This window comes from Cervus canadensis, chromosome 22 (assembly GCF_019320065.1).
Source record: "Cervus canadensis isolate Bull #8, Minnesota chromosome 22, ASM1932006v1, whole genome shotgun sequence".
Taxonomy (NCBI): domain Eukaryota; kingdom Metazoa; phylum Chordata; class Mammalia; order Artiodactyla; family Cervidae; genus Cervus; species Cervus canadensis.
Genome location: NC_057407.1, coordinates 14,916,210 through 14,924,116, shown reverse-complemented (window position 1 = coordinate 14,924,116; position 7,907 = coordinate 14,916,210). Strand labels below are relative to the sequence as shown.

At 43.3% G+C, this 7,907-nt stretch overlaps 1 long non-coding RNA gene across 1 annotated transcript; it reads left to right on the top strand.

Annotated features, from left to right (window-relative positions):
- The first annotated feature begins 626 nt into the window (after positions 1–626).
- LOC122424425 lies at positions 627–6,613 on the top strand. Its single transcript, XR_006264411.1, has 6 exons — positions 627–796; positions 1,181–1,362; positions 2,145–2,298; positions 3,552–3,740; positions 5,109–5,305; positions 5,946–6,613. It is a non-coding gene; the product is annotated as an uncharacterized LOC122424425 (long non-coding RNA).
- The last annotated feature ends 1,294 nt before the right edge of the window (positions 6,614–7,907 follow it).

The following is a 7,907-nucleotide window of genomic DNA, read 5'->3' as shown; positions in this document are numbered from 1 at the left end:
TGGGAAATTAAAAGCAAACAACTCAGTATCAGGGGTTTATGCAAATTCCTAGAGTGTAATTTTTTGTCAGTACTAATCTAGTTCAGTCTCCTGACTTTCTAGAGGCAATAACCGCAGAGTGCTCCTCTGAGCAGATGGTGACTGCAGCCATGAAATTAAAAGATGCTTGCTCCTTGGAAGAAAAGCTATGACAAACCTAGAGAGCATATTGAAAGGCAGAGATGTTACTTTACCAACAAATGTCTGTATAGTCAAAGCTATGGTTTTTCCAGTAGTCATGTATGGATGTGAGAGGTGGACCATAAAGAGGCTAAGAGCTGAAGAATTGATGCTTTTGAACTGTGATGTTGGAGAAGACTCTTGAGAGTCTCTTGGACTGCAAGGAGATCAAACCAGTGCATCCTAGAGGAAATCAATCTTCAATAGTCATTGGAAGGACTGATGTTGAAGCTGAAACTCCAATACTTTGGCCACCTGATGTGAAGAACTGACTCATTAGAAAAGACCCTGATGCTGGGAAAGATTGAAGGCAGGAGCAGAAAGGGACAACAGAGGACAAGACGGTTGGATGCCATCACCGACTCAATGGACATGAGTTAGAGCAGGCTCCAGGAGGTGGTGAAGGACAGGGAGGCCTGGAGTGCTGTAGTTCACAGGGTGGCAAAGAGTCGGACGTGAGTGAGTGACTGAACAACTGCTCTGAGCAGCTGACATCCACTAAGAAGGAACTACATGCCAAGCATCGTGCTAGACTCTGCAAATATATGTTCTCCTTTAATGAGAAAATGCCAGTGAGGTAGGTGCTGTTAGTAACCTTTTCATAGAGGGAAACCAAGCTTTAGTGAGGCTGTTACCCATCCATACAGTTATTAAATAAAGAAGGCAGATGTCAATGCTTGACTCTGACTCCAGAGTCCTGTTCTAACCTATTACTATCCAACATAAAATAATGTGAGCCATGTATATAGTTTTTAATTTGCTAGGAGCTATATATATATATTTTAAAAGTTAAAAAGAAGCAGGAGAAATTAATTTCAATAATATATTTCTTTAATCCAATATATCCAAAATATTATCATTTCAACATAGTCAGTATAGAAGTTCTTAATGAGATATTTTGTAATCTTTTTCTTTTTTCATACTGAGGCTTTGACATTCAGTTTATATTTTGCACTTACAGCCCATCTTAATTTGGAGCAGCCGTATTTCAAGTGCTCGGCAGCCACATATGGTCCATGACCACTGCACTGAGCACTGTACCCTCACCCGTGCACCATCATGCCTGAGTCTTTGAAGACGGTGTCATCCGGGTTTACCAGACTGTATTTATTGAGGAAGAAGATTTTCCTTTTTTCAACAAAGGTAACAAAAAGAGGAGGCTGAGAGTTATAGCAGGAGTTTAACATGTTAATTCATACATTCTCGGTTTGCTAAACAATTAATTTATCATCAAAGAATAGCTTTTTCCTGGAACATCCTGCTCGCTGAGCTTTCACTTTGTCATATATAATATGTGTATTTATACAAGTTAGTATAAATAGAAAACCATTATATGAATGAAAGAATGAATGTATTCACTACCATGTAATAGGAAGATCTCTTAGGCAGGGAAGATATATAAGCACCATAAAGGCAAGAACTTGATCTCGTTTTTGCCCAGCTCTGTAACCCTGCCTGTAGGAAAGTGCCAGGCATGCAGGAGGCTTACCAGAAGTATTCTCTGTAGAGCAAATTGACAAATCCACCTGGAGAAATGAGTTATTTCACATTTTATTCCTAATGGGCAGAAGGAATAGGAATTCCTTCCTTCTCTCCCCTGAGTGGATTTTAATGCTCAAATGATGAATTTATTTAAACCATGTATGTTTCCAGATGAAATGGCATCAGTGAGACCCCAGAAATCGAGGGTCTACTTTTAAGACAGTTGTTGACTTCCTCACGGAGAGTCCCGCTGTCAGAGGCAAGTGTCCTGGGAGATGCTGGCAGAGGCCGCAGGCCGCCCCACCTGTCCCTCAGCCCTGAGTGTTTGGCCTCCAAGAGAACCCCCTTACATGGGCTCCCTGACCCAGGCCCCCGTGTGTATCCTCAGAGCATTCCCAGGGCCCTCGCCTGACTCACATGCACATTCTCCTCCCACCCCACAGGATTCCTGCATTGGTGCTCACCCACCCACCCCCATGGTTTCTTCCTGGTCTGACAAGATATCAAGATGTTCTGCCTCAAGAGAACCTGAGGACGGTCTCACATCAAATCTCCTTTAGTTTTGAGGGGGCTGGTCCAACCCCCAGTGGCTAACAGGTATCCTTTAACCCTAAACCTGGCTTTGCCTTTCTAATTTAAAAATTAATTTCCCTAAAATGACCAAACACTGATGTATTGTCAGAGTTCTTTGAACGGCAAGTGCCAAAACCCAACTCAAACCGATTTCACAAAAGCAAGGTGAGGAGGTTAAGATGGGCCTCAGGCATGGCTGGATCCAAAGGCTTCAACAAGGTCAGAAGGCCAGTGTCTCATTTTGTTTCCATTTTAGGACACTGCTTACTCTTGTATCACCTTCATTTTCAACACTGCTTATGTCATGGGATGCTTCCTAACCCCCTTGCCCAGAAACCACACTTAGAGCCAATCAGGGTTCTTGATCTGCAGGACTCATCTTTACCCGGCTGTGTCCTGGGGCCAGTTGCTTCACTGCTCCAAGCTCAAGTTTCCCTTCCGTGACATCAGGATAATAACAGCCTTCAGGTCAGGCTCGATGTCATGTCTGTCAACTGCTTAGCACAGACAAGAGTGAGTTTTTTAAGACAGTACTGTGGGGAATTCTGTTTCCCAGGGGATAGGTAGTCAAGACTGTAGAAGAGAGACAGTTCACAAGTTCTCCCAGCCTCAAGCCAGCCTCAGGTGACAGAGGCCAGCGTGCATCTGTGCTCACAGCTCTGGTAAGTCCACAGTGCTTGGGAGCCCTGGCAATTACATGGCCATAGGAAGGCCTGTCTTCTGATGGCGACCCATTAGGCCAAGTAAACCCCTCCCTCTTGCTGGATCCCCCTGGAACTTGTAGGGTAGCCAGCCAGCAAGAGGAAAGATCCCCAGTGTTGAACTTTGGCTCTTAACAGGCCAGAGGCCCAATGCCCTCACTCAGCAACAGTAACAACAGATATGTTTACAGACACGTTTAGGGGGCCTCCCTCTTATTCTAGAGCCTGTTCAGTTCTAGTGGTTAATGTAAGTGATCAATAACTACCTACTCACTAAAATGAACAAACCAACATGATAACATGACCCAGAACATACACTACTGCTGTGATGAATGATGCACCATAGTGCTTGTTAAATAGTTGATGATCCACAGTAGATGAGCCATAAGTATTAGCTGAATGAGTAAAAAATGAATGAATGAATGAAGAGTTCACCAGTCACGGTTTTGGCTACTACTTCCCGTGTGTACTAAGCTGATATTTGACTTGTTTTCTGTAGCTGCAATTCAGTCCCAACAAATGGATGATCTAAATCTATGACTTGTTTTTATTTTCTGTTATTGAATTTTAAAATAGATGATGCCACCATTTGGATCGAGTTCCGTCTTCAAATAGAAAGATATTTTCAAACATCTTTGAATTGAGCTTGCAGAATGAGGGCGGCATGGTGCTTACATACCCACTAATCTCTGTTATGACATGTCTGCATGACGGAGAGGATCATACTCCTGGGTTGAGGAAAGGAGGGCTGTCCACGGATGACACGTGAGTGGAGCCATCGTGTTCCTGTATATACTCCGTAGATATATGGACAGGCTGGAATAGGTAAATCTAATCCTTTGCCATTATTCATTTCACTTTCCTGAATTCTGTGGTATTTCCAAGGAGTGACTGCTTTTCTTCTGGGTTAAGTAGAAATCTTTGCTTAAGTCAAAACCACTTACTTTAAATACATTCGGAGACACCAGGATCTTTGGCCCTAGGAGTATTTCTCATGATTTCAAAGTCAATGAATTGTCACTTGACCTTAACGGACACTTATAGATCACTGAATTACAGATTAAACTAAGTGGAGAAAAGAAGCTTTTCTCCAAAATTCAGTGATTTACTGAGACAGATTTGAGCAGTCATAACAGTGTCACTTTATTGAGCACTGATGATTATAGTGGCAATGTATACAAAATTAAAAGGACTTGGGATTTCATTCTGCTACTTGGAATTATTTGTGGTCCCTTTTAAGGAGGTCAAGGATATTTGCACAGAAGAAAGAATATCTTGTCAGAGTCACTCTGGTTAAAATTCAGCAAGATGTGCAGTTGCTATGATGAGTCAGAACATTCTGGAAAAGTTATTAATAAAAAAATATGCCTCAGCCTCCTAGATATTTTTTGCATAGGTTGTATACCAAATAATTGACTAAATGGTAAAATTCTGTCCTTTTAATTTAGATATGTTGCTATTATGTTTCTTACTAAAAATTTTTCTCCATCATTGGTTTGAAATTAAAAAAATGAAGTGTCACATAGCTGAAAATAACAAGAGATGTTCCTATTCTTAAGCAGTCTTGAGATGCCCAGGTGCACTTTTCTTCTTCAGGCAAAGTCCATCTTAACACTCACCTTCCAGGTAGGCTTTCTAGGTGGTCATGAAAGGAAGACTGTTCACTGCTTCATACTTGGAAAGAACAGATTTGAGCTGTCCTGGAATCTGCTTAGAACTGAATCTGTACATGAACCGTTCTAATGAGATTGTATTCTTCCACTAACTGGTTTTACCGCATGCTGAAGTCCAAAAATTTTGAAAAATAATTGCACTTTTCTAGATTTCCCTTTCAGAGAAAGGAACTTAGCTGAAGAATTTGAAAACGTGCTCTGACATAAGAAGTTGGGCTGGGTAACAGGTTATTTGGGAACAAAAGTAATTTTTAACGAGTGTAACCAAATCAGATTTCTAAACCCTAATGCACAGACTTAGGCACATGATACTGAAATTTGTGACCAATAAATAAATAAGGCAACAATAAAATTCCAGCATTTTCTCCTGTCTCTCTGAAGAGAAAGTCAGCTTCTTCTGTGCTAGTAAAGGGACTTGGGTTCCACTACAAATAGTTAATCTGTATTCTCCTAAACCCAGAATCAAGAGGTGCACTGGACCACAGAGAATGCGGAATGGGCAGCAAGACTCATCATGCCAGCTGCCTTTTAAAAGAAAATGCCAGTTAAGGGAAAAAATCGCCTTTCCAAAGAAATGATATAGCAAAAGCGGAAGTCATGGAATACTGTCTTTCTTCACAAGAAACTATTTCTCTTATCAGACTCTTTCCAGTTAAGGTAAGGCTTATATGGGAGATGTCAGAAGGGAAAGCAGGGGGCACATTTGGGGAAACAGGGAGAGATTAAAGAAGAGTTTTGCCTTTATAGGTAAAGTATATATACAATATTAAACCCCTAATATTTAGAGTCAGATTATCAATGTTCAGACCGCTGCTTAGCAGTTACGCAGCTATGAGCATGGCCATTCATTCATTCCGAGCGCTTTCTCTCAGCCACTCAATGGAGGTTACAGTCTGAAAAGAGAGGGGACACCCCTGCCCTTCTGGTGCTTACATCTAGCAAGGGGAAGCAGAAAAGAAACATGCATGCCAATGAAACAAGATCATTTTAGACCAGGGTAGAACAAGAAAATCATACAGAGAACCACTGGTGGGGCGAACAGGGCTTCTCTTAGCTTAATGCGTATGTTGAGGTGGTGACCGGAATGCAGTGAGGGGACCTGGCTGGGAGGAACAGCTTTCCAGGCAGAGGGAACAGTAAGTGCAGAGGACATACTGCAGTGAAGCTGGCAGGCAGGCCACCATGTTTAGACTTTATCTGGTAAACCGGGAAGTCCGTGCAGGACCTCAAGCAGGGGAGTGATGTGATCTGAGCCTCACTGGGGAGTGAGCCCTCACATCCTCATCCCTCGCTTCAGGGTTAACACGGGAAGAACACCAGACCGAGGCCTTTGCAAAGAGCAGCGAATCCAAAGGATGCCGTCCAGACAAGGTCAGAATTCATGGTGAGTTGCTGAGTGTGGATGCTCTGGTTGCTGATGGTGCTGCTGGAATGAAGGCAGGAAAGTCATGGCTTCCTAGCAAGCCAGAGAGTGAAATAAGGACCCGTCTTTGACAGATCCATCAAAGTGAACCGGACTTGAATCAGGCTTTCCTGGTGTGGCTTATGGAACTTACCTGAGCTCAGTTGGTAAAGAATCTGCCTGCAGTGCAGGAGACCTCAGTGTGGCTTATTCCAGAGGTTTCCATGTTTGGGGCATAGTGAAATGAATCAAAACATTTCAGGGAAAGACTCTTCCCACTAAGGTACACCTTTTATGGAGCTGGCCAAGGCAAGAAGTGTGGCCACATCTGGGGAACCAGGGAGATAACTGAAAAAACAAATAGGTTTCTCATTATTTATAGGTAAAGTATGGTGGTTAAGCCTCTGTTATTTAGAGTCAGATTACCAAGGCTCAAACTCTTGGGTTTGAACACTAGAACTGCTTGGGTTTATAGAAATTGTGATCTCTTTGAACCTTTCTTTTTCTCCATATTGTGCAGATAATAACAAGATCTTTTCTCATGAAATAGTGAAGGTGAAACAAAGCAGTGAATTTAAAGAGTTCAGACAGGGGCTGGTATCTGGTACATAATAAAGTGAAGTGACGTTGCTCAGTCATGTCCGACTCTTTGCAACCCCATGGACTGTAGTCCTTCAGGCTCCTCCAGCCATGGAATTTTCTAGGCAAGAGTACTGGAGTAGGTTGCCATTTCCTTCTCCAGGGGATCTTCCTGACGCAGGGATCGAACTCGGGTCTCCCGCACTGCGGGCAGACCCTTTACTGTCTGAGCCACCAGTCATCTCTGAAAGCAACCAATGGATCCGGAAGAGGTCAATAAATGCTACCTGCAATTATTACTATTGTTCATTACTCACTATTATCTCAGCATTTATCAGCCTCATCCTTATTGAATTCTACCGCACAGACCCAGCGGATCACATATAATTGTATCCCATATTTTTCTCTTCCCACACTTCCATCCATACCCTTCTCAGGCAACTCATTTGGTTCAGGATTTTACTCAGAGACCCACGGACGCATATTCCTTGTGTTGAAATCACTGCAGCCATCTTCTCCATGGCCGGATCTGGAAAGGGGCCTTTTGGACATGATCTCAATTGTGAGAACATTCCTAACAAGTTCCATGTTTACAGGTAAGGAAATCGGGACTCAGAAGGGGAAGTGACCCCTGTAGAGTCGCCAGGTCAGCAAGAAGCAGAACTGAGATTCAGAGTCAGGTCTGTTTGACCTCAATGTCTTGTAAAACTAAAAAAACAAAAAACAAAAAACTATTAACCCCCCCCAAATACCCCTGACACCCACACAGAAAGCACCAATGACTATAAAGAGGGCTTAAAATTAGAAAACTGTGATCAGGCCCAGCAAATGGAGAGCCCAAGGTTCTCAGAGAGACTCTCAGTCTGCCGGGTGTCACAAAGTGTCTCCCTGCTCCCCCCACGCCCCCCCACCCAGGCCAGTGGCAACACAATGTGCTGGTATTACTTTGACTGTGGCCATGTGGTGGTGAGGAGCCCTGAGTCCCTTCCGGCCTCTTTGTCCTGTTTAGTGCTCCATCTGTGGGCCCCTCGCCGGCTGCCCGGCTGGTCTTGACTCTGAGGTGGAGGAGTAAACATCTCGGGAATCTTTATTAGTTTATTTCAGAAGATGGAGCCTGTTTGTCCCTGGGGCCCGTCCCTTTTTTATGGCCTCCAGCCCTTCTTGACAAATTCTAGTGACTGGAGAGAAAACCGCTTTCTACAGCGGATCATTAAAACACCACCATAAACCCAGGGCCATAAAATATTATTTGCTGGGCATAAAAGGAGGGTGGATTTT